Here is a 26,359-nt window from a genome sequence, read left to right as displayed (position 1 = left end):
TGGCCCTCCAAATGCTGGACTACAACTCCTGTATTCCTCAACATTAGACATCATGACACAAGATGATGGGAGCTGTGATGCAGTAACATCTGGAAGGCTGGAGTTTGTTCTGCTTAGGATAGTGGGGTTTGAATTTAGATACGAGGCTTGTGGATCTAAATTAATGTGTCCTTTAATCTTTACCAACCCCAGAGCCACAAGTGCTGCTGGGTTGCAATTGCCATTATCCCCAGTCTGCATGGCAGATAATCAAAAGTGTTGGGAGTTGTTTTCAATAACATCTGGGGATCCAAACTGGGTTAAAACTAAACAGTACCAACCATTATGTAAAAAAAATATAGGTTTTTTTTTCATGTCAGGAGCAATCGGAGTTGCTCTTTATCCAAGGATTCTCCATCCATGTATTCCACAGTCCTTTGAAGGCAACCATTAGGCTGATATGGCCAATGAAAATGAATTTGACATTCCTGCCCTATACTATGATGGTGCCACAGGTGCCCCACTCCACTCCAGAGATATGGTTTTTCCACTACCCTCTGTGAAAGTGGGGGAACAACTGTATTTTGTTGTTAGTTTTATTCTCTGTATTGTTGCATTGCACAACATTGGAAAATTCACATTTATTTAAAACAAATAGGTAGCTTAACAATGTACAAGCTTGTCTTATGCTTGCTTTTTCCTGGCAGAAAATTGACATTTTATATAGCTGTGCACTGCATCCTTTCATTTACTGAATGAATATTTAATAGGTGAAAGATCTCTGCTAATTACACAGAACCATTGCTGCAACTCTAGGAAGCCAGCAAAAAATATTATGGGGCTAAATTATTCCAGCACTAACTTGGTTGCCAGTAAGTAGGATTGCTGTTGTTCTTTTTACAGCCCCAAGAGGAAAACAAGAAGCTTTATACAGTCTGATGCAGAGCTAAGCTTTGCTTGGGAGTGAGTCACACCTTCCCATGCTCTGATACTGAAAAACAAGCTCATGACAAGCTAATTATTGGTGTTAATAGTCAAGACAGGAGATGGATCACATTGGACTTATCAGTGAAAGTTGGAATTGTGATTTCTTTGTATCTTTTGGGATGACAGTATATCATAGACATAATTCAGAGCTAAGTATTTATTTTCTATCCCATCATTTCAGGAAGAAAGATGTACCTACTGCTACACCTTCCTGTCTGAAACATTCAACAAAGTTCGGCTTTATGACTCACAAATTCAAAGTACTCCTTTGTGAATAAATCAAATGAGTCTTTTCTGGCCCCTGTAGTCTTGTAGTAAAACAAAAAATGAAAGTTATATAATAGTAAAAGTTTTCTGGCTCTATTTCACTCATTGCATATGGAGACTATGGTTGTGAGCACAGGCCTTCTTAATCTTTTCACCCATTCTTTTCCTGAGGGAAGAGAAACTGGACATCCCACTCCCTCAAAGCACAGGATATCATAAGTCAGTCACAAGTCCATTTTTGTAGCAGGTATGCATTTAAAAGATTATCTTTCTCAAAAAGGACAATTGCCTCAGAGGTGCAAGTCCTACTCTTCCATTTTATCAGGAGTGAACTGTCAGCTACAGTAGAGTCTCACTTATCCAACGTAAACGGGCCAGCAGAACGTTGGATAAGTGAATATGTTGGATAATAAGGAGAGATTAAGGTAAAGCCTATTAAACATCAAATTAGGTTATGATTTTACAAATTAAGCACCAAAACATCATGTTATACAACAAATTTGACAGAAAAAGTAGTTCAATATGCAGTAATGCTATGTAGTAATTACTGTATTTATGAATTTAGCACCAAAATATCACTATGTATTGAAAACATTGACTACAAAAATGCGTTGGATAATCCAGAATGTTGAATAAGCAAGTGTTGGATAAGTGAGATTCTAATGTACTTCTGTTTTTGAAAAAAATGCAAAAATAATATTTTTGGAGGAGTTACATAGTGTTCCCAGAATGGATTTTTTTTCTTCCAGTGCCAACCAAAGTGGCCAGTCCCACTTCAAATGCTTATATTTCAGAAATGTTTCATATGTTTCTGCCATATTCATAATATACCCAGTCATCTTGTGTCCTTACACAAGTAGGGATTTTCTTATTTTTCTTGATGTGCTTTCATCTCTGAAAGTATAAAACTAAAGCCTTACATGGATCTTGTTTCAGGGTTATGCTAAATTTTCCTGCACATTGAGGATTCCACTTGACATCCTTGTTGTACCTTCAGGAAACAAAACACATATCCTTACAGAATACAAATTCTTAAAGCAAGGGTGAACAACTAACAGTCCTGATGTTGTACATGCTTTAGTGTCACCCTACTAAACCCACACATTTTAGAAATGTTATTCAATAGAAAACCATGGAAAAATTGTGTCTCTAGAAGACACAAGTAACCTAAGAAATGAAATTTTAATATGGCACTTATTTGACCTATTTCAATTTTCAGCTAAAAAAGACTTCGAGATGTTTGTAACTATCAACAATAAGACATAATGCAAAAGAAAAAAGGAGACAGGTCAGAGAGGGATAAAAAGCAAACTAGTTCTTAGCTACCATTTTATTATAATAATTAGCTGGAAAGCATGGAGTGCAGGGGGAGGAATAACATAAACTGCTGATCTCTCAGTCTAGTTAGCCAATACAGGGACCATGCTTCTCTCCTGCTACTGCTAATGTAATGCCTGGTATTAGATTAACTTGATGAAAAGAGATATCTCTATGGATTCTCCATAGAGAATGCGAGCCAATGATGCATTGCTTCCAGATGTAATCATGTGTTTGTAAATATTATTGGAAACATTAGCTCATTCAGAAAACTGTAAAAAATATCCAGAAAATGTCCTACCACTTGGGGCAGTAAGGAAGTACAAAACAAAGTACAGGCAATCCCCTAGTTATGAACAGGTTAGGTTTTGTAGGTTTGTTCTTAACGTGAATTTATATGTAAGTTGGAACAGTTTTTTTTAAAGTGTAACTCCATCCTAACATATATATTAGCTTGGCATAGCATAGGGATAGGTTAACACCTTTGTGGTGTTTATTTTGCTATCTACTCCCCCGTTCAGAAAATTTCACCTCACTTTCTGTTCCTGTGAAATTGGATTTTGAAAAATTTGGCTTGTTGCCAAAACAAAGATTGGTAATAAAGCTTCCGTTGAGACACCCTTTCGCCATGATGACTGTTTCAGGAGAGAATTTCCCTTCCGAGGGGTAGATTTCTCTTACTTCCTGTTGTCTCACCCCCATTCTTAACCATGAGTCATTTGTAAGTAGAATGTCTGTAACCCAGGGACTGTCTGTTTACAGTTTTTGAAGAATGTAGACTTCTGTTTGAAGTGTGAAATACTCCTCTGTCTGAAGTGGTACATAGCGTGCACAGGACACATAGCAGTGGAAATGTTACATGTTTATCCTAAGACCACATGTTGCAAGCTGGATTCCTATTACATTCACAGAGGCTAGAGGAAGAACACCAATGACACTGTATGCTATTGTAATAACAAGCTCTGAAAAACATTACAGCAAAGCATAGGTGGAGGCCCTGGTGGCATTGCTGAATGGCAGGGAAACGGGGCTAGATGTCCTCTGCATCTGTTCAGCAGGGAGAAAATGAAATTGCTGTGGAAAGGGTCAGTGCACAAATTAGGGATGAGAGACAGTACAGAGTGCACTGCAGCTATTCAAAAGGAATACGGAGTAATGTTGATGTGTGTAGTTGTGCATGCCAGACTAGAGATCCCATGAACTCTAGGCAGAAAACCTGTGGCACTCCATCCTGAGGGCCACTAGCTGCCCATGCCAGCTGTGGGACAAATCTGTGGGAAAACTGCATAAAAGTGTTTGAACACCATCATCTGTAGTGCAGAATCTAAGGGTGGGGGAGTTTTGAAAATACAGTATGCATTGTGTCCCAAAAGTCTCCATATATAGGGGGAAATGTAAATTGCACCTTTATTTACAAGATATTCATTACAAAATATTCTCTATGTGTTGTATAACTGAAAGTATAAAATAAAAAATAAACAATTTAATATAAAATAGTATATGAGTTTATTTTTCCTGTGTATTGAGACTTTTGGAACAGCCTGTACTTTTAGAGGTGTCTGTGTTACTCAGCAGTTGGTGAAAAGCTTCGCCACTTTTCTGCAAGGATTTGTTCTCCTGCTGAAAGAACCACTCACTAAACTCTCGCCTGTCTGAACCTTTCCAAGTCACAAGGGGAATTTTAGGCACAGGAAATTATGTCTCTGGACCAAAGGCATCACCTGCTTTTTGTTGTTGTGATGCTTAAGGCTTGGCCAGTGAGATGGAACAAGAAATGACTACCTAAACCACCAAGCTGCTTTCTGGTCCTCACCTGACCCAAATGGTGTTTCCTATCTAAGCCCTAATGCAGAGTTTTCCAAACTATGTGTCCCAACACATTTGTGTGTCAGCTACAGTGTGTAGGTGTGTTGCTCGGACCTTTGAGTCTATGTAAAATAAGCACTATCACTACAATGTTGAATCTGAAAAATCCTTGATGACAAAATGCGAGTGTCCTTTGTCTAATATTCCACCACATATTCAAAAGCTGCATTCATTGCATCAACCCCACACATCTAATTAAAATGCTATGTGGTTATTTTATTTGTGTTGCACAATTATTTTTAAGTACTTGCACATATTTACACAGTGTGACTCACAAATGTCAAAAATCTTGGCAATGTATGTTAATATTATATCAGTATGTATGTTGTAATAACCAAATGTATGAGACACAACGTATCCCAAGAAACCTTTCATATGTGTGTGTGTGTGTGTGTGTGTGTGTGTAAGAAAGGTTTCTTGGGATAAGTTGTGTCCCATAACATTTGGTTATTACAACTGATGTTTATGTCTGTATCTCTTAATAGGGGCTAGTTTGCAATGTACAGTAGAATCTCACTTATCCAAGCCTCGCTTATCCAAGCTTCTGGATTATCCAAGCCATTTTTGTAGTCAATGTTTTGAATATATCGTGATATTTTGGTGCTAAATTCGTAAATACAGTAATTATAACATAACATTACTGCGTATTGAACTACATTTTCTGTCAAATTTGTTGTATAACATGATGTTTTGGTACTTAATTTGTAAAATCATAACCTAATTGGATGTTTAATAGGCTTTTCCTTAATCCCTCCTTATTATCCAAGATATTTGCTTATCCAAGCTTCTACCGGCCCATTTAGCTTGGATAAGTGAGACTCTACTGTATGTCATTATCTTTATATATATAGATACAGCCTGTGCATGTTTGTGCACTCAGAACTCGAAAAGTAGTTGGTCAGTTAACTTGAAATTTTGACACAATCGCATTTCAATATGCATGTGTTTTTAGAGGAAAATGAGTATGAGGGAGGGAGAACCACGGATGATGGGATACGCAGTATGTGCAATCATTTCACCTCCCACAGACCACTGTGACTTGCATCAATGACAGATCAGGACCAAACCTGGCACACAGACCCCCCCCCCCCCCATGAACCCTTTTACATTTTGGAGTGGTTAGAGGAGGACAGAACAAGAAAGATGGGATTTACAGTACCTTCATCCAAAACAGCTACCACAGATGCCTGAGACCCCCACAAACGACAGAAATGGACCAGATTTGGTACACAGACATCCCATAATCTTGTGGTGATAGGAGGAGGATGGACCATGAATGATGGGATTTGTAGTACTTTCACCTGATTCAGCTCCAACTTTAACAGACCACAGAAACCCACACACACGATGGACTAGGACAAAACTAGGCACACAGACTCTCCATGATCAACAGAAAATACTGGAAAGGTTTGAGGCAAACAGACCTTGATTTACAGGAGTTATAGTTCACCAGCAACCAAAGAAAGTGTGACCCCCACCGACAATGGACGGGGACCAAACTTAGCATAGAGAACCCCGATGACCAACTGAACATACTGCTGTGGTATGTTGGAATTGACCTTGATTATGGGAGTTGTAGTTCACCCTTATCCAGAATGCACTGAACTCAGCTGACAGTGGATCTGGACTAAACTTGGTACACAGACCCAAGATGTCCAACTCTACATACATGCAGAATTTCTGTATGTGTCATTAGCTCTTATAAGGAGTTGGTTTGCTAGTAAGACCGAATGACTGTGTCACAAAGTGATGCAATGCCTCCAAAGCGTGCCACCAGTGTTAGAAATGCCCTGCTCTAAAGCTGTGCCATGCTTTCCCAAAACATCCCAACTCTTCATTCACCTCAGGTGATTCCTGACTCACAAGCACAACTTCCCTCCAAAAAAAGAGTCTTCGGCCCCTTCCACACAGCTATATAAATCCACATTGAACTGGATTATATGTGGATTTAGGGCCCCTTCCATATAGCTGTATAAAATTGCACATTATCTGCTTTGAACTGGGTTATATGGCTGTGTGGACTCCGTATTGTTCAGAATGCGGCAGCCAGGCTACTCACAAGAACACCCATGAAATGCCATATAACACCAGTGCTGCAGCATCTACATTGGCTTCCAACTGATTACCGTGGTCTATATAAGATGCTAGTTCTGACCTTTAAAATTCTTTACGGCCAGGGCCCATCGTACCTTGGGGACCGTCTCTCCTTCTCCCATCATCGGAGGTCGCAACGACCATCCCAACGCGACTTACTTTATATACCGGGTCCTAGAGAAGTCCACTTGGAAAGGACCAGACGCAGAGCTTTTTCTATTTCTGCCCCTACCTTATGGAATGCCTTGCCGCCCTATATGAGAGCCATGCGTGAGTTAGGGCCTTTTACCCTAGCACTCAAGACCTGGCTCTTTACTAGAGCTTTTAATCTATGTTAATTTTATCAATATTTGTATGTATATATTTTTATCCTTTACAATTTTATCTTGTAAATCGCCTAGAGCATCTTGGATGGAGGGCGATTAATAAGTAATTAAATGATGATGATGATGATGATGATGAGATAACCCACTTCAAAGCAGATATTGTGGGGTAAGGTAAAGTAAAGGTTTCCCCTGACGTTAAGTCCAGTCATGTTTGACTCTGGGGGTTGGTGCTCATCTCCATTTCTAAGCCAAAGAGCTGGCGTTGTCCGTAGACACCTCCAAGGTCATGTGGCAGGCATGACTGCATGGAGCGCTGTTACCTTCCCGCCGGAGCGGTACCTATTGATCTACTCACATTTGCATGTCTTCAAACTGCTAGGTTGGCAGGAGCTGAAGCTAACAGCAGGCGCTCAAGCCGCTCCCAGGATTTGAACCTGGCACCTTTCGGTCTGCAAGTTCAGCAGCTCAGCGCTTTAACACACTTCGCCACCGGGGCTCCATTGTGGGGTATCTGCCTTGATATTCTATGGGCCCTTCCATACAGTCCTATATCCCAGGATATCAAGGCAGAAAATCCCACATTACCTGAGTGTGGACTCAGATAACCCAGTTCAAAGCAGATATTGTGGGATTTTCTGCCTTCATATTCTGGGATATAGGGCTGTGTGGAAGGGCGCTTTGAGATGATTCCTGAGACCCACAAGCGTTTCTCTCGTTTTTCTTCATGCAAAAGCCTGTCAGCAGAAAGAATGAAATGTTTTGGGAAGCTCTGCCCTCGCGCGCTCCAGGTGTAAGCTGAGGGACAGCGCTGAGGAGATGAGGAGGGGCTCCGCGCCTGATTCCTTGGCCCGGCGTTGGCGCGAGGCAGGCGGGCGCTGTCCGCACAGCTGGAGCCCTTCCCACGCGGCGCCCTAAGGACAGCTCCCAGGAAGCGCGCGGTGACCGCTGGGGGGCGCCGCGCGCGCGCGCGAGGGACGGGGCTGAGGTGGGAGGCGCGTGCGAGGAGAGGGCTGGCTTCGCCTCCGCTTCGCCCTCAGCAGAGCGCTTCCTGGTCTCGTGGGCAGCCGCAGGTGGAAGGCGCGGGGTCCCCGAGTCCCCCCGCCCTCAGCAGCCAGGCAGGTAGGTAGCAAGCGGGAAGGTTGTGAGGTGAAGCGGGCGGAGGAGAAGAAGGAGGAGAGGGAGCGGAAGAGGGAAAGTTGGCAAAGCCTGAGGTGTTTCTTCCTGGGCCCCGCCCTCAGCTGAGGGAGTCGGGTGAGAGGCTGGAGCGGGGGGGGGGGGGGGACTTTGGTTGCCTGGTCTTGTGGGGGACCCCAACAGGGAACATGGCAAGGTGAAAAATAGCCTGGTTAGAGTGCTCCCTCTTCTCCAGAGGACCTAAGTGTACAGGGCAGGGTTGTTGTATGTTTTCCGGGCTGTATGGCCATGTTCTAGAAGTATTTTCTCCTGACGTTTCGCCCACATCTATGGCAGGCATCCTCAGAGGTTGTGAGGTATGGAGAAACTAAGCAAGGCATGTTTATATATATCTGTGGGAAGTCCAGCGTGAGGGAAGAACTCTTGTCAGTTGGTGGCCAGCATAAATGTTAGGGAACATTTATATATATCCCACAGATATATACATATATATATATATATATATATATTTTCCTTAGTTTTCACCTGCAATTCAAGTCATATCTGTGGGATATATATAAATGTATATATATATAAACATTACTTGCTTAGTTTCTCCATACCTCACAACCTCTGAGGATGCCTGCCATAGATGTGGGCGAAACGTCAGGAGAGAATACTTCTAGAACATGGCCATACAGCCCGGAAAACATATAACAACCCTGTGATCCCGGCCATGAAAGCCTTCGACAACACATTGTACAGGGCAATTTGTATGAGAGAAGTCGATCCCGTAGGTCACCTGGGCCCAAGCCCATAGCCAAGGGGGCGGTTTAGGGGTTCAAACCATCCCTAATATTTTAGAGTTTTCGGGAATTTTAACTGGTTAACCAAAGTCCCTCCAGAACTGCAAACACTATGTCTACCCATTTTTTTTTTATTATTCATGCTGTCATTACCTAGCTTTCTACCAATTTACATTGCAATAGCAGCAATTGCTGACATAGTGGAAGCAACCAAGTTAGCCTTCTTGCAGCTGGCAGACAAAGCCTAAGGCAGGGGGCGGGAAGGGGGGGATCTGACTTGGATTGCAGGTGAAAACTAAGGAAATGTAGTATACAGTAGAGTCTCACTTATCCAGCGTTCTGGATTTTCCAACACATTTTTGTAGTCAATGTTTTCAATACATCGTGATATTTTGGTGCTAAATTCATAAATACAGTAATTACTACATAGCATTACTGTGTATTGAACTACTTTTTCTGTCAAATTTGTTGTATAACATGATGTTTTGGTGCTTAATTTGTAAAATCATAACCTAATTTGATGTTTAATAGGCTTTTCCTTAATCTCTCCTTATTTTCCAACATGTTCCTTATCCAACGTTCTGCCGGCCCATTTATGTTGGATAAGTGAGACTCTACTGTACCTGGATTTCAGTAAGGCCTTTGAGAAGATCCTCCCTGACCTTCTGGCAAACAAACTAGTCAAATGTGGGCTAGGCAAAACTATGGTTAGGTGGATCTGTAATTGATTAAGCGAACGAACCCAAAAGGTGCTCACCAATGTATCTTCTTCATCCTGGAAAGAAGTGACGAGTGGAGTGATGCAGGATTCCAGTTCTGTTCAGCATCTTTATTAATTACTTAGATGAAGCGATAGAAGGCATGATCATCAAGTTTGCACCAAATTGGGAGGGATAGTTAATACTCCAGAAGACAGGAGCAGAATTCAAACCATCTCAACAGATTAGAGAGATGGGCCGAAACTAACAAAATGACCTTCAACATGGCCAAATGCAAGATACTCCACTTAGGCAGAAAAATGAAATGCAAAGATACAGAACAGGGAACACCTGGCTCAACAGCAGTACGTGTGAAAAAGATCTTGGAGTCCTCCTGGACAACAAGTTAAACATGATCCAACAATGTGATGCAGCAGCTAAAAAAAGTCAATGGGATTTTGACCTGCATAAATAGGAATATAGTGTCTAGATCCAGGGAAGTCATGCTACCCCTCTGTTCTGCCTTGGTCAGACCACACCTGAAATACTGTGTCCAATTCTGGGCACTGCAATTGAAGGGAGATATTGACATGCTGGAATGTGTCCAGAGGAGGGCGACTAAAATGATCAAGGGTCTGGAGAACAAGCCCTATGAGGAGTGGCTTAAAGAGCTGGGCATGTGTAGCCTGCAGAAGAGAAGGCTGAAAGGAGACACGATATCCATGTATAAATATGTGAGGGAAGTGATAGGGAGGAGGGCACAAGTTTATTTTCTGCTTCCCTGGAGACCAGGACGTGGAACAATGACTTCAAACTATAGGAAAGGAGATTCCACCTGAACATTAGGAAGAACTTCCTAACTTTGAGAGCTTTTCAGCAGTGGCCAGCCTCTGTCTCGGAGTGTGGTGGAGGCTCCTTCTCTGGAGGCTTTTAAGCAGAAGCTGGATGGCCATCTGTTGGGGGTGCTTTGAATGCGATTTTCCTGCTTCTTGGCTGGGGGCTGGACTGGATGGCCCATGAGGACTCTTCCAGCTCTATGATTCTCTGAAACTGTGTAAACAGAGAAGTCTACTACTAGTTCATCTAATCCAAGTCCTGCTAAGGAAACAATGGACCAGAAGCAAAGAGACGAAGTTGTGTCATTCGAATTTATATGAACAAGACTGTTTCTGATGACCAAGTGAAAGCTCAATTAGTGCAAAAGCCACCTACTCCATTGCCAGGAAACGTATTTCCTGTGGATAAGAAGAGGCATCTAAGATTTCAACCCAAATGGTTTAGTGGATTTCCCTGGCTAACCTACTCATGTCATGTACAAGGTGCATTCTATTTTATTTGAACTGGATTATATGACAGGGTAGACTCAGATAATCCAGTACAATGCAGATAATGTGGATTGTCTGACTTGATATTCTGGATTATATGGCAGTGTAGAAGGGCCATGAGGCCCTTCTTGAGTTTTTTTTTTGCCACTGTTATTGCAAATTTTGTAAGGTTACATTAGTAATCCGAGTTGAGGATTAGCATCACTGGGCACCATTAAAGTCAGCCAGTGCTGCTGGTGTGCTATAAATATAAAACAGAAGGTGGATCCTGAGAGGAAATGGGGGTCCTCCTGGACTGGGCTTTGAACCTGGAGGCGAAGGCGTCAGAGGTGGCCAGGAGGGCCTTTGTACAAAAGAAAAATGTGCACCAACTCTGGCCGTTCCTTGAGAAGCCTGATCTGACTTAGTTACATCCCGTCCGGATTACTTTAACAGGCTCTATATGGGGCTGCCTCTGAAGAGTGCTCAGAATATTCTGTTGGTCCAAAGAGCTGTAGCCAGGTTGCTCACTGGGGTTGGCTACAGGGAGCAGACAACCCCCCTGTTGCAGCACCTCCACTGGCTGCCAGTCTATTTCCAGGCACAATTCAAAATGCTGGTTATGACCTTTAAAGCCTTAGAAGGTTCAGGTCCAGGCTATTTGGTGACCGCATCCCCTTGTACAAATCTGCCCGGGCTCTGAGATCTTCAAGAGAGGCCCTTCTCCAGCTCAAGCTCGGTTCGTGGGAATGAGAGAGCGGGCCTTCTCAGTGGCTGCCCCATGACTCTAGAATTCCCTGCCTAGGGAGGCCAGATTAGCTCCCTCTCAGATGTCCTTTTAGCAGCAGGCTAAAGCCTTTTAATTCAGACAGACTTTTAAAGATAAAGGTGTTTAAGATCAATTCAGGGGGTGATATGGTTTTTAACTTTGAATTTGTTTTAATGGTTTTTAACTGAGCATTTTTATACTGTCTATATTTAATCTTGTTTTAATGTTTGTATATTTTAAATGGTCATGATGATGTTTTTATGTTAAGCTGCTTTGAGTCCCCTTTGGGGGAGATAAAGCAGGGTATAAATAAATAAATAATATATAATATAATAATCAGTCAATGCTACTAGTGTACTATAAATATAAAGCAGTGGATCCTGAGAGAAAAGTGAATGGTCCAAAGAAACAGAAGTGAAATCAGGTGGTTGATACTGCTCTTTCTGCTGTATTGGCTGCCGTTGTAATCGTTTGCATGCTTTTAGGAATAGATGGCCCCATCTACACTTCCATATAATGCATTATATAGAACTCTGTCCCCAAGGAGGTTAAAACAGCACCGTCCCTGACATCTTTTAAAAAATAGCTAAAGACCTTCCTGTTTGCACAAGCTTTTGATGAAGACACTTAGCTTTAATGACAGAAAAGCTAACCTTTATTGAGTTGCACTAAGATCCCCATCTATCTTGTTGAGTCGCTTTCAATAACTGTATTAGACTAATTTTTTAAATGTGTTTATTTATTACTGGAAATTTATTTTTATAAGCTATCGTTTTACATATACTGTATATATATAGTTTTGTACTGTCTTTTATATAATGTTGTGAACTGCTTTGGCTCCCGTTTAGGGAGAAAAGGGGGATATAAATAAAGATTGTTTATTTATTATTATTATTATATTAATATCGGGATTAAAGACCCTGAGTATCTTTGGGATAGTAATCTTGTAAATGTGTTTGAGCATGCCCTAGTTTTAATTGTGCATGAGTGAAAATGTGCAGGCCATGAACCTGACTCCGAAAGGACTAAATCTAAGTATGTAAATGAGCTGACCTGTTCTATACTATCAGCATCTAGGAACCATTTATGCCTTGGTGGACAATTTCCAAAGACCATTATTTTTTATTTAGTTTTGATTATCAGAAACTCATTTTTGTGGGCATAAATGTTAAGTTTACTCAGTAACCTCCTTAATCCAATTTGTGTGTTTGATATCAGAACCATATCGTTCACATATAAGAGTGTATTTATGTGTCTATTGCCAATTTTGGGCATGTGTGCTTCAGAACCTCTGAGATAATCTGGCAGATCATTAATATAAAGGTTAAAAAGTAAAGGGGCTAATAGGCAGCTTTGTCTCCTGCCTTTGTAGGATTCTACTCTCTTTGCCAGAGCTCAACTGATTCCCATTCAGACCTGAATATAGTTGTTGGTATATAGACTTTTGATCAAGAGAAATAGTCTATGATCAATTCCATGATCTGCTGATTTTTGCCAGATAATCTCTCTATTGATGCTATCAAGGGCTGGATTTAAATAGATGAAAGCGACATATAAGAAGCTCTTTCTTTTTAGTGTTTATTAATTAAGTGATCTAGGACGAAGCAATGGTGGATCTTCCTGTTCTGAAACAGCTTGTTCTTCTATTATTTTCTTGTTCCCATAGGTCTAATTTAGAGAGGAGTACTTTAGAGTAAATTTTGGCCAGTATGTTGATGAGGCTAATAGGTCTATAATTTTTGGATCTTTTTTGCATCCTTTTTGTAAATTGGGATGATTATTGCCATTTTCCAACCTATAGGTGTGTTGAAAGTATTATTTATATGGCTACGTAGGCCTGCTATTGGGGGCCCACCAATCTAGGTTGGATTTAAATAACTCTGGTGGTAAAAAGTCTTCTCTGGGAGCTTTGTTGTTATTTAGACTTTTAATTATACTCTTATTTTCTTGTGCTGTTGTCTGTAGCCAAGTTGGCAGATTTTCAGTCCTGTCTGCACTAAGGCTGACTTAATTCTTTGAGGGGGATAAAAATGCAAACAAGTGGGAGTAGTAGTTTTCCCAATTAACTGCTGGAATTGGGATGTCAAATGCATATTTCCTTTATTTAAGGATTCCAGCCGCTGAATTCCAAAAAAAGGACTTAATTCCTCCTTTTGCTGCGAGTTCTAACTCATTCCATATTGATATTGTGTAATTTTTCTTTTTCAGTTTGATGGTTTGCTTATATTTTCTTCCTAAAATCTAACATTTTGTTTTGTACTATCCTAGACTGTAACCTCTGTGCCTTTCTCATTTGACTCTTGAGACTTTTCTTAATGGCCTGACTTTCTGTGTCAAACCATTTATCTCTATTTCTTTTTATACTTGACGAATTAGCACTTGCAGTTAAGTATTTTTCAATTGGTTGAATATATTCATACAGCCAATTAACTGTCATCCAGTCAGATAAAAGGCATTGTATTACGGCTGACCAATTTGTGAATTCTTTTGATTTAAGGGTCCCGTTTATAGAATCAGTGTCTACCATATGCCATCTAATTCTTTTATTTGATTGCACCTCTGTGATGTTGTGACTAGGTTACTGTGAGGTTTTTGGGTTGTATGGCCATGTTCTAGCAGCATTCTTTCCTAACGTTCCACCCTCATCTGTGGCAAGACTGAGGCCCCTTCCACACAGCTGTATAAAATCCACATTGAACTGGATTATATGGCAGTGTGGACTCAGATAACCCAGTTCAAAGCAGATATTGTGGATTATTCTCCTTGATATTCTGAGTTATATGGCTGTGTGAAAGAGCCCTGAGGCAACAGCACGGACCTGGAATTAAAGTGACAAGCCAGGGGGAAGAATAGAATGACATCCCCCAACCCTGCCATGAATAGCTAGCAACTGAGATGACTATCTCTGGAATTTATATGACAGGATTGGGAATTGGAATAATCACCCCAGGAATGGAATGAAAAGCTAGGATTGGAGGGATGCCACCTGGGAGTGCAATGACAGGATTGGAGCTAAAAGCCTGGTAGTGGAAATATGAAGCCATGACTAGAATGGCTGGTCTAAAAAGGAAAGCAAGGCACCTGGAAGCACAGAATTATATCCCCCCCCTCCGCATCTCCTTTTTTGGCTATGTATGCAATAGCTCCGTACGTTACATGCCTCCCAGTTGGTTCCATCATATAAAAAGGATTTTTTTTCACTTTTAGCAATATCAAACTACATTCTGGTCAAAGTTGATCTGCTTGATCAATATTTCAGTGTTTCCCCTCATTCTAGCTCTGCAGTCTTTGCTCACCATTTGACCTTATCCATTGACTAAATGTTATGAAAAACTACTAGAGGAAACAGCTTTTCTATTGTGAACCAAGATGATACTACTTTTGCAAAGAAACAGAGCCCCCCCCCCCCCCAAATAAACAGATACCAGCAGTACTCTAAAAATTTGCAAATTGTGGCATAGGCCTTCTCTCAGAATTGCATACATGCGGTCCCCAAGTTATGAACAAGATAATTTCTTTAGGTTTGTTCTTAAGTTGAATTTGTATGTAAGTTTTTAAGTGTAACTCCAGACAAAAAAATATACAGTCTATTTTAGCTTTGGAGAGCATAGGGAAAGGTTAACACCCCTGTGGAATTTGTTTTGCTATCTGTGCCCCTGTTCAGAAGATTTCACCCCATTTTCTGTCCATGTGATAATTGGATTTAGGAAAATTTGGCTTGTTGTGGAAAAAAAAGATTGGTGATTTCAATATAAGTCCATGTTACAGACACTGTCAAGATAGCCTAACTTTGCAATATATATCTTACATTATTTATAAAGCCCTATAAAGTTTCCCCTTGCTACCATCCAACAAGTTACTAATATCATAAAAAGAGGAATTAAAATTGACTTCCTATCTTCCAACCCGAAAACATTTAAGTATCAACATGTTTATCACCTCATTACCATCTTCTCAAAAATCTTTCTATTTCTGCCTTATTAACCCATTGCTATTATAGTTAGTCTTCAAATCCCACAAGCATCTTTTTCATAAAAGCTGCAAACAGTTCCCATTCAATTAAGAATATGTCTATAGACCTCTCCTTTATCAGATTGGATAGCTTGTCCATTTCAGCCATTTCTAACAATTTTATAATCCATTTTTTTCTTGACAGTGAAATATTTATTCTTCTACTTTTGAATGTTCTTGCTGCTAGGACCATATACTGTAATATCATAATTTGTAATTCAGTTCTTAGTTTGTTCGTTTGGTAAGACTAATAAATCTTGCATAGGAAATATTGATGTGGTATGGTTTTCTCTGCTATAATTATTTATATCTTCTCCATTAGCTTGGTGCCAAATGGCTGTTCATGGTGAACCTAAGGTACATTTACTGGAATAGGCATGTGAAATCTAAGCAACTAACATTCCATGTGGAAAGGACCAAAGTGGCAACCAATTTGGTGTTGTTGTTCACTGCCATCAAGTTGATTTAGACTTATAGCAACCCTGTGAATGAGATACCTCCAAGTGACCCCAACATCAGCGGCCATGTTCAGGTCTTCCACAATCAGGGCCATGCCATCCTTGATTGAATCTATGCATATGGAATGAGGTCTTCCTTTTTTACTACCACCTTCTACCTTATCTAGCATTAATAGAATCATAGAGTTGGAAGAGACCTCATGGGCCATCCAGTCCAACCCCCTGCCAAGAAGCAGGAAAATCACATTCAAAGCACCCCTGACAGATGGCCATCCAGCCTCTGTTTGAAAGCCTCCAAAGAAGGAGCCTCCACCACACGCCAGGGCAGAGAGTTCCACTGTTGAACAGCTCTCTCAGGAAGTTCTTTCTAATGTTCAGGTGGAATCTCCTTTCCTATAATTTGAAACCATTGTTCCACATCTTAGTCTCTAAGGCAGCAGAAAACAAGCTTGCTCCCTCCTCCCTATGACTTCCCCTCACATATTTATACATGGCCATCATGTCTCCTCTCAGCCTTCCCTCCAGCAGGCTAAACATGTTCATCTCTTTAAGCCACTCCTCATAGGGCTTGTTCTCCAGACCCTTAGTCCTCTGGACACATTCCATCTTGTCAACATCTCCCTTAAACTGTGCCCAGAATTGGACACAGTATTCCAGGTGTGGTCTGACCAAGGCAGAACAGAGGAGTAGCATGACTTCCCTGGATCTAGAGATATACTCCTATTTATACAGGCCATAATCCTATTGGCTTTCTTAGCTGGCGCATCACGTTGTTGGCTCATATTTAACTTATTGTCCACGAGGACTTCAAGATCTTTTTCACACTTACTGCTATCGAGCCAGGTGTCCCCCATTCTGTATCTTTGCATTTTATTTTTTTCTGCCTAAGTGGCGTATCTTGCATTTTTCCCTGTTGAACTACATTTTGTTAGTTTTGGTCCATCTCTCTAATCTGTTAAGATCGTTTTGAATTCTGCTCCTGTCTTCTGGGGTATTGGCTATCCTTCTCAATTTGATGTCATCTGCAAACTTGGTGATCATGCCTTCTAACCCTTCATCTAAGTCATTTATTTATTTATTTATTTCGTGTCAAAAGCATTGTACAACAAATACATTTCAAATAATGGGGAAAAAAGAAAAAAAGAAAAAAAAAAGAAATCACAAGCAACTAAATAGTTTTGGACCAAAAGCGGGCAACAGCAACCGCATTGTCTGTAGCTTTAAACAACTCCTCCTCCGTACATGAGGCAGGGCATTGTGGGCAAGCATACATATGCTGAGTTGTTTGTTCAGCTCCACAGTCACACGAGGTGGAGGATTCCTCCAGGTAGTGCCACCTTGCCAAATTGTCTTTTGATCTGCCCACTCCACTTCTGAGTCTGTTCAGGGACTTCCAAGTTGCCCATTCTTGGTTTGCCCCTGGAGGAAGACCCTCGTGGGGGGCCATCCAGTTAGAATTGCCAGGTTTAGCTGCCCAGAGAGACAACCTTGCTGCTGCTGGAGGAACATCAAGAGGAGTGGTGGTTCTCATGAAGCCCTTCCTTGATTTGAGTCTGGTGGGAGGAGGGTGATAGCCATGCAGTGGGTGGCTTTCACAATGTTCGACCTTTTTTCTCTCACCGTTAGCAGCAACTTCCCATCGCACGTCAGGGGGGGCAATGCCAGCTAACTTGTAGAGTTTATCAACAGGTGTAGGTTTAAGGCATCCCGTGATGATTCTGCATGTTTCATTCAGTGCTATGTCCACCTGCTTTGCATGGGCAGACTTGTGCCAAACAGGACAGGCATACTCAGCAGTTGAGAAAGACAAGGCCAGGGCTGATGTTCTTATTACTTGTGGGTCTGCACCCCATGAGCTGCCAGTCAGTTTCCGCAGGATGTTATTGCATGCAGCTACTTTGTGCTTGGTGTTCATGCAGTGTTTCCTATATGTTAGTGTTCGGTCTAAGGTGACACCAAGGTATTTAGGATGGAAACAGTGTTCGAGCTCTTGGCCTTCCCAAGTAACTTTCAGTTTCCTGTTGGCTTCGCGGTTACGTAGGTGGAAAGCACACACTTGTGTCTTGGAAGGATTAGGCTTCAGGTGGTTCTCCTTGTAGTAGCTAGAGAGATCTTTCAAGGCATTGGTGAGTTGCTTTTCAACTGTTGCAAAATCTTTTGCTTGTGTTGTAAGGCCAAGGTCATCAGCATATATAAAGCTCTTTGTGAGTGGTGGTTGTGGCTGATCGTTCGTGAAGATATTAAATAAGGTCGGTGCAAGAACGCTGCCTTGGGGTAAACCATTCTTTTGCCTCCTCCATCTGCTTTTCTGGCCCTGAAACTCCACATAAGTCATTAATAAAGATGTTGAACAGAACCAGGCCCAGTATGGAACCCTGTTGCACTCCACTCGTGACTTCTTCCCAGGATGAAGAAGATGCATTGGTGAGCATCTGTTGGGATTGTTCACTTAATTACAGATCCACCAAACCGTAGTTTTGCTTAGCCTACATTTGACTAGTTGGTATTTCTAGTGAATTATGTCATCTCATTGTATCTCAAAGTATAAACGTCTCAGTTTAGTTGGCTTCAAGGGAGAGTTCAGGCTTGATTTGCTCTAGTATCTATTTGCCTGTATTTTTCCAGTCCATGATGTTCATAAAACAGTTATCCATCACCACATTTCAAATGAGTTTATTTTCTTCCTTTCAGCTTTATTCACTCCAGCTTTCACAACCATACATAGAAATGGGAAAAACAATGATATTGACAATCCTAACTTTAGTGTTTAATTATACATCCTTACACTTAAGAATCTTGACTAGTTCCTTCACAGCTTCCCTTTCTAGTTTTTTGATTTCTCAACTACAACTTTCATTCTGATTAATGATTGAGGCAAGGCATAAAAATCTTGCAGTGTTTCAGTGTTTTTGTAGTTTACTTCAAGGTTATATAACTCATTTCTGGTCATTATTTTTGTTTTCTTAGTGTTCAACTGTAAACCTGCCTTTCAACTTTCTCCTTGGCTTTCTTCAGTAATAATTCCAAGCCTTTGCTGTTTTCTGCTAGTATGATAGTGTCACCTTCATATTTTAAATTGTTGACGTTCCTTCCTCCAATTTTCATGCTTTCTTCCTCCAAGTCTAATCCTGCTTTGCATATGATATTTCAGCATACAAGTTAAACTGACAGGATGATAAAATGTAGCCTTGCTGACCCCGTTTGCCAATTGGAAATAATTCTGTTTCTTTGTATCCTGTATTAACTGTAGCTTTCTGTCCTGAGTACAAGTTACTGACATGCAGGTTAGAGTGAGTGTCATGAACATGTAGTCCAAACCCTGCCAGTGTCCTCCACAAATGCCATTCTGCCCCCACCTGAGTGAAGTCTTTCATGCGGGGACCATTTCATCCTGGATGTTCTGGTTTTCCTCCAAAATGGACATCCCAGGGTTCCTTTATTTGTTGGCACACATAAACCCCATGACCGACTTTATGTCCTGGTGTGGCTTTGGGAGGATGGACCACAGATGATGGGATCTGCAGTACCCTCACCGATTTAGCTCCAAGTTCAACAGACCACTGAGACACACATGAATGACGGAACTGGACCAAATGTGGACCAAACTTGGCAGGCTGGGGTTGCCAGGACGATGGCAGCTACTTCTTGGCTTCCCTCTAGCGAGAAGAGGGAGGCGCACAGCAAAAATAGGTTGCTACCACCACTGCGTGCACCCTTGCCGTTTGCAAGGATTATTTTCACCAGTACCATAATGCGGTGGTTGGAGCAAAAGCAGATGATGGCTACAGAGAGGCTTAAGGAAAATTGCTTGTTTCCTTCTTTTTTTGTTCCTTTCCCCGATCCCTCCTTTCCTTCTGTTGCAATTTAAATTGCCATTTAAATTCATAGAGTTACAAACTGGGGAAGATCTAATTAAAATTCCTGTTGCTGCTGCATTTCCCACCTTCGGCTTATACTAGAGTCAATAAGTTTTCCTAGTGTTTTTGTGGTAAAATTAGGTGCCTCGGGTCAGTTTATACTCGAGTATATTTGGTACTTAGTGTTAAGATTTCTATTTTAATCTACTTTTTATGTTAGAAGGCCATTATGGGTCAGGCCTAAGAAATTTTACAAATCAGGTCACGTGAAGAGTCACTAATTGTGACAGTAGCTGATTCCAGCTTTGTCATGAAGTGCCACACTGTTATTTTTTCTCGAGACACAGTTTTTTCTCCAGAACATTGACATGGCTAGTTCTGTATTTGGTTACTTTCTCATAAGTACAATTGCCACTGTTACCAGTGCTTTCCCACAACAATGTGTCTACAGAGGGCAAGAAGACAAACCTTTGGCTGCTGATGAGCAGTTGCAAAAAGAGCTTTTAATTCTGTTTTTTATGAAATTGTATGTTCTTTCAGATGATGATGAATTGCAACTCTTAGCAATGTTAGCCAACATAGCCAATGATGAAGAATGCTGGGTGTTGCAGTTCATCTTCTGGAGGACTTCCATGATTCTCATCACTGCTTTAAGAACAAATCTCACCAATTAATCTTCTATTTTACCTTTGAAAATGCAGACATCTGCCACTGGATTTTCTTTGCCTTTCTCCACTCTCATTTCAGAATACTTACATTCCTAAAACAAGTGGTCCCAATTAATGCCTCTCTCCTAAATATGTGCTTGACATAAATCCATTGTTAGTTGTAACAAAAGTAAACCTAGTCAGTTCCTGAACTGTAATGCAATATTTATAATAATCCAATTAATTCAATTTATTTACTGTAGATAGGTCTAGCATTTGGATTTATTACAGACAGGCTGTTGCTATCTTAAAGACTAGCACATTTCATTAAATTATGCTTTTATGGATTTTAATTCACTTTGGACAGTTTTGAAATCATCATAGTCAATTCGTGTTGTTAGAACAGTGTTTGTATTACCTTTCTGTTTACAAGGCAAGAAAAACTATCTGTACATGAATTGGCTTGAATCAGAATGAGGTGTGAACTCTCAACCATAGGAAGTGAATAGCCTGTATTACTGGTTTAGTCATATGATTGCTCCAGAGGTATCTGAAACTAGTGTGTGCCTTGCCAGGAGAAAACAGATTACACGAAGGAAGTCTAGCTGTCATAGTTGACTTTTCCTTGGATTAAATCGTTTTCTGAGCCTCTCTCCTGTCATCTCACTTGAATGAAAGAAACACAATTTTGAGAGTTCTGATGCTTGCAAGTGTTTTTATCAAAATAGTAATTTAAAAGTGACTGTACTAAGTGTTTCATGAAAAGGCTTATAGAGGAGTTACTCATTTTTAAGGATCTCTTATGTCTGTTCTAGACTCACACCTTTGTGTATAGCATGGCCTCCTGAAACTACTTTTCTATACTGTAAATAGCAAAATCAATGTTTGTTTCTTCTCATTTAGTCATTATTATTATTATTATTATTATTATTATTATTATTATTATTATTATTATACTGAATATAAAAATTATGTATAAGATAAATTATAGAAAAGAATGTGATAGTCTCCAGCATTTGGAAACGAAAGAGTAGTACCTAAAACAAAAACCTTCTTAAATCAATGTGAAGGTTTATCTGTCTTAACAGTTCCTAAATATTGTCTTTTAATTTCTCCATCAGTTATAGAGAGGAATGTCTGTTTCCAACAAATTGTGAATTCTATACTTACAGCATTGCTGTTCATATGCTACTTTAGTTTTTTGTGACACATCACTACAACATGAGACAGAAGTAGATAATGAACGTGCACTATCATTTTCAGCTAGCTAAAGTTGCAAACTATTTCTTCGGTTTGTCATTGGCAGGGGTGGAGCAGCACAAGTCCAAAGTTCATTTCCAGTGTCAGTGTCTAGGGAGTGAAATGCCTGCATTCCTTGAACAGGACTTCTGTGCGTTGTTTGTAATTACTTCATAAATAATTGCTTTCTATAGAGGGGATATCCCTGGCTGAATAGTTCTGTGTCATTTTAAATCCCTGATTATTTTGGTGTGCATATTAAAAGAAATACAAAAAATAAATTGTTCTTACTTTATCCGCTGCTTCAAATAAGCAACTGGATTCATATAGCCTGCTACCCTGAAAAGGAGAGAAAAATCTGTGTGCTTTGTTCTTGAGTATTTTTGTTTTTTGCAGTTCTTTTAGTCCAGCCCTTGTCAAATTGGCATGCTGCTCACATTCTTCCAGTATCAGTTGTTTCAGCATGCAGAAATGACTTACAGGGAAGCAAAGAAATATTTTACCTTCTAGTAAGAAACACCAAGCTTGTAAAAGAAAATAATTCATTGTTGCACCTGATTGAATTCTATAGACTCATTAATAATGTTCTTATTCTTAATGTTGGGTTCAGAATGATATTTAGGAAGCAAGCACTGTTAAGATATTTAATTGTAACATAAATGATAAGAAAGCACAATTGAAGGAATGCCTATAATTTGTGAAATTGTATCATTCCTTTTGATCAAACCTAATTGAGTATTGGGAACCCCCGGTGGCACATTGTGTTAAAGCACCGAGCTGCTGAACTTGCAGACTGAAAGGTTGCAGTTCAAATCCCGGGAGCGGAGTGAGCGCCCGCTGTTAGCTCCAGCTTCTACCAACTTAGCAGTTCGAAAACATGCAAATGTGAGTAGATCAATAGTACTGCTCTGGCGAGAAGGTAACAGCGCTCCATGCAGTCATGCTGGCCACATGACCTTGGAGGTGTATACGGACAACACCGGCTCTTCCGCTTAGAAATGAGATGAGCACCAACCCCCAGAGTCGGACACAACTGGACTTAACGTCAGGGAAAACCTTTACCTTTACCTTTAAATGAGTATTGAAGAATATCTGGGTTAAAATCTATTGCTCTGTAAGCAGACGTCCATACTTTGCAAATATATATCCGATTCCCTTTTTCCTCCCCCCTCCTCCCAGCCCCAGATCACACCCCTTTCTCTTCCTCACAGTCGTCAATGTACATTTAAGGACAACATAGGGACTCTAAGGCAGAACAGTTGATGAAAGTATATTGTTTGAATCAATAATTGCAATTTAAATAATACTCTTAAGTAGTGTATTAGATGAATTATTGGCTTTCTGTGCATGCAAGATACACCATTAACATAAAATGTCCTGCTCTCAAATTTCATGGACTTTCCTACCTACAAGCCTAGTACCCCTTTCCTGCAGGCTTTGAAACCTTTGGTGTAACGTTTTGCAGGGCCAAGAGAAACAGGGGTCAAAAGGAGGGGCAAGAAAATCTACTTTCACATGGGGCACATCTACATTGCCAATGTAATGCAGCTTGACACCATTTCAATGCTATAGAATCTTGGGATTTCAAATTTGGTGAGGTACCAGAACACTTTGTTAAAGATGGTTAAAGTCATTGCAAAATTACAACTCCCATTATTCCATAGCATTGAGCCATGACAGTTAAAGTGGTGTCAAAGTGCATTAATTCTACTGTATAGATGTACCTCTGGTTGCAACATCTCAGTTTCGATACAATCCCTATATCTTAACAATATTATAATCAAGTGAGATAATTTGATATTATCATTTATGTTGGTAATTGTTGGCAGAATCAGACCAGAAGGAGTTACTTATCAATTAACTCCACAGTTCTAATGTTTTAAAACAATCTTTTAAGTTATTATAATATTGTAGCAATTGTTGATCACCAACATGCCCATAAGGATTTGTAGCTGAAACACCAAGGCAAAATGTCGGTGCATGCAGAAAAGATGGGAAATGAGCATAATTTGTGATGTTGCATAATATCATTATGGATCATGGTGTAGATCTGTTAGCTTTTGTTTTCCTGGGCTTGGGGCACTTGATACAACATGATGTAGTTGACAGACATCACAACTAACTAATTAAAATAAATTCATTAGTGAAGGAAGTTGGGAATTTGGTGACAAAAAGGAGCAACGTATTTTAATTTATTTTTTGATGGAAGTAAATTAGCATAAACATTTCCTCAGTAAGACGTTATCAGCTTATTTAATGAGTCACCATGCTAAAGAGTCAACAAAATGTAATTAATCAAAGCTTAGTTCTATTTGTGTTTTGCAAAGCCACTTCTTGGTGGCTGCGGAGTTTGGGAATTACAAAATTTCACTCACATTATGCAGACATTTTACTTCAGAGAGATTCCAAGGGAATGAATTGTGTAAAGGAGATTTTGAAGTTATTTGTCTCAGCGACTTATTTTGTCCCCCTTGCCACAGGTAAGACAAAACATTTACTTGTAAAAGGGAAATGTTCCTTCACATCCCCATAAAATATGATTAAGACTCAGATTACTACTTCTTTTTCCACATCCTTGAAGTAAATTCATAGATGGGGTTTTTTGTAACCTACTTTCTGGTATGGCTGATATTGTGGTAGTGTCACATACCTGTATATTTAGGTGCCAATTTAAAATTAACCAAGCTTTTAAAAAAATCCCCTTCAGAATAAAATATAATACATTATGGTGTCACCATAACACCACATTAACTCTTTCCCACCAACTTTTCATAGAATCATAGAATCATAGAATAGTAGAGTTGGAAGAGACCTCATGGGTCATCCAGTCCAACCCCCTGCTAAGAAGCAGGAAATCGCATTCAAAGCACCCCCGACAGATGGCCATCCAGCCTCTGCTTAAAAGCCTCCAAAGAAGGAGCCTCCACCACGGCCCGGGGGAGAGAGTTCCACTGTCGAACAGCCCTCACAGTGAGGAAGTTCTTCCTGATGTTCATGTGGAATCTCCTTTCCTGTAGTTTGAAGCCATTGTTCCGTGTCCTAGTCTGCAGGGCAGCAGAAAATAAGCTTGCTCCCTCCTCCCTATGACTTCCCTTCACGTATTTGTACATGGCTATCATGTCTCCTCTCAGCCTTCTCTTCTGCAGGCTAAACATGCCCAGCTCTTTAAGCCTCTCCTCATAGGGCTTGTTCTCCAGACCCTTAATCATTTTAGTCGCCCTCCTCTGGATGCATTCCAGTTTGTCAACATCTCCCTTCAACTGCGGTGCCCAAAATTGGACACTGTATTCCAGGTGTGGTCTGACCAAGGCAGAATAGAGGAGGAGCATGACTTCCCTGGATCTAGACGCTATTCCCCTATTGATGCAGGCCAGAATCCCATTGGCTTTTTTAGCTGCCGCATCACATTGTTGGCTCATGTTTAACTTGTTGTCCACGAGGACTCCATGGTCTTTTTCGCACACACTGCTGTCAAGCCAGGCGTCCCCCATTCTGTATCTTTGATTTCCATTTTTTCTGCCGAAGTGAAATATCTTGCATTTGTCTCTGTTAAACTTCATTTTGTTAGTTTCGGCCCATCTCTCTAGTCTGTCAAGATAGTTTTGAATTCTGCCAATTTTCCATAATTGAGAGTAACAACTGAGTCCTTGAACTGTAAGGTTTTTGGTGATTATATTTTTCTTGTTTTTGAAATTGAGATGTATAATTATGGTTTGTTGAAAAATAAGAATATAGACATAAAACACACAGAACACAAACATTTAAAAGTTATAACACAGCAGATTCATAAAACTAGCTTAAGCCCTTCTGCTGTTCAGAGAAACTTACTTCTGGGTAAGCCAGAGCAGAATTTTAGAATATTTTTCTGCTTCTTGTTAATATAACTATAAAGCAGAATTACTCTCCGAGCCTACACAATTATTTTACTGTCATCTCATCTTCCTAGAATCATTTGATAACTCTCTCCTAGTTTTATTCTGATGGTATTTTCTGACAGCCTGTTGCTAACATTACTAATGAAAACACATTGCACACCTATTCTGCCTTTTTTCCTTAATGGGCTTAAAATGCTAGGGGGAAAGACAGAAAGGATAAAAATATGGGATTCAATATACACAGATTGAATATAATGACATTGGTGTGTTTTTATTAATGTTGGCATCCAGATGATTCTGGAACCAAACCCTGGTGGATACGAAGGAGCCCTGTAATAGTAATTGGAAGTTCTCATAATTGAGTTCTTGCTGAAATTGACCTCTAATCTTTCATGTATTGTATTTTGGTTGGCCAATAAAGGTATAAAAGTTCAGGTACTTAAAATGTGATTCCCTGTTGGCCTCAGATTCTCTTGCAACTACTTTCATCATTTTCCTGGCTCTACTCATGGAAAAATACTCACCCAGACATGACCACCTTCAAGCTGACAGCCTGCTGAGCCTGCTCTCTTCAGAGCTTTCAGAAGACATCACTGCCCACAAGTAATCAGTGAAATACTCCTGTGTGTCCAAATTGGCCTCTTTCCTGCGATGCAATGGTGTTACTCCATATAATGTCTACCTCAAACACATCTTTTGTTTCTTTATGTCATCCAAAGGTTAAACTTCTCCCACGCTGTCCACAT

At 40.3% G+C, this 26,359-nt stretch overlaps 1 protein-coding gene across 2 annotated transcripts in view; it reads left to right on the top strand.

Annotated features, from left to right (window-relative positions):
• ptpn3 (protein tyrosine phosphatase non-receptor type 3) overlaps positions 1-26,359 on the top strand; it is a 104,043-nt gene that overhangs the window by 4,759 nt on the left and 72,925 nt on the right. Inside the window, exon 1 of one of the 2 annotated variants that reach the window (XM_062984655.1) lies at positions 7,801-7,955. The exons of the other annotated variant lie outside the window; for it this stretch is intronic. The gene's annotated coding sequence lies outside the window, so the exon portion shown is untranslated. Of the gene's footprint in view, positions 1-7,800; positions 7,956-26,359 lie in introns of those variants that run through there. 2 annotated transcript variants of the gene reach the window in all.

This window comes from Anolis carolinensis, chromosome 6, assembly GCF_035594765.1.
Source record: "Anolis carolinensis isolate JA03-04 chromosome 6, rAnoCar3.1.pri, whole genome shotgun sequence".
Taxonomy (NCBI): Eukaryota; Metazoa; Chordata; class Lepidosauria; order Squamata; family Dactyloidae; genus Anolis; species Anolis carolinensis.
This window is presented reverse-complemented; position numbering and strand designations above follow the sequence as displayed.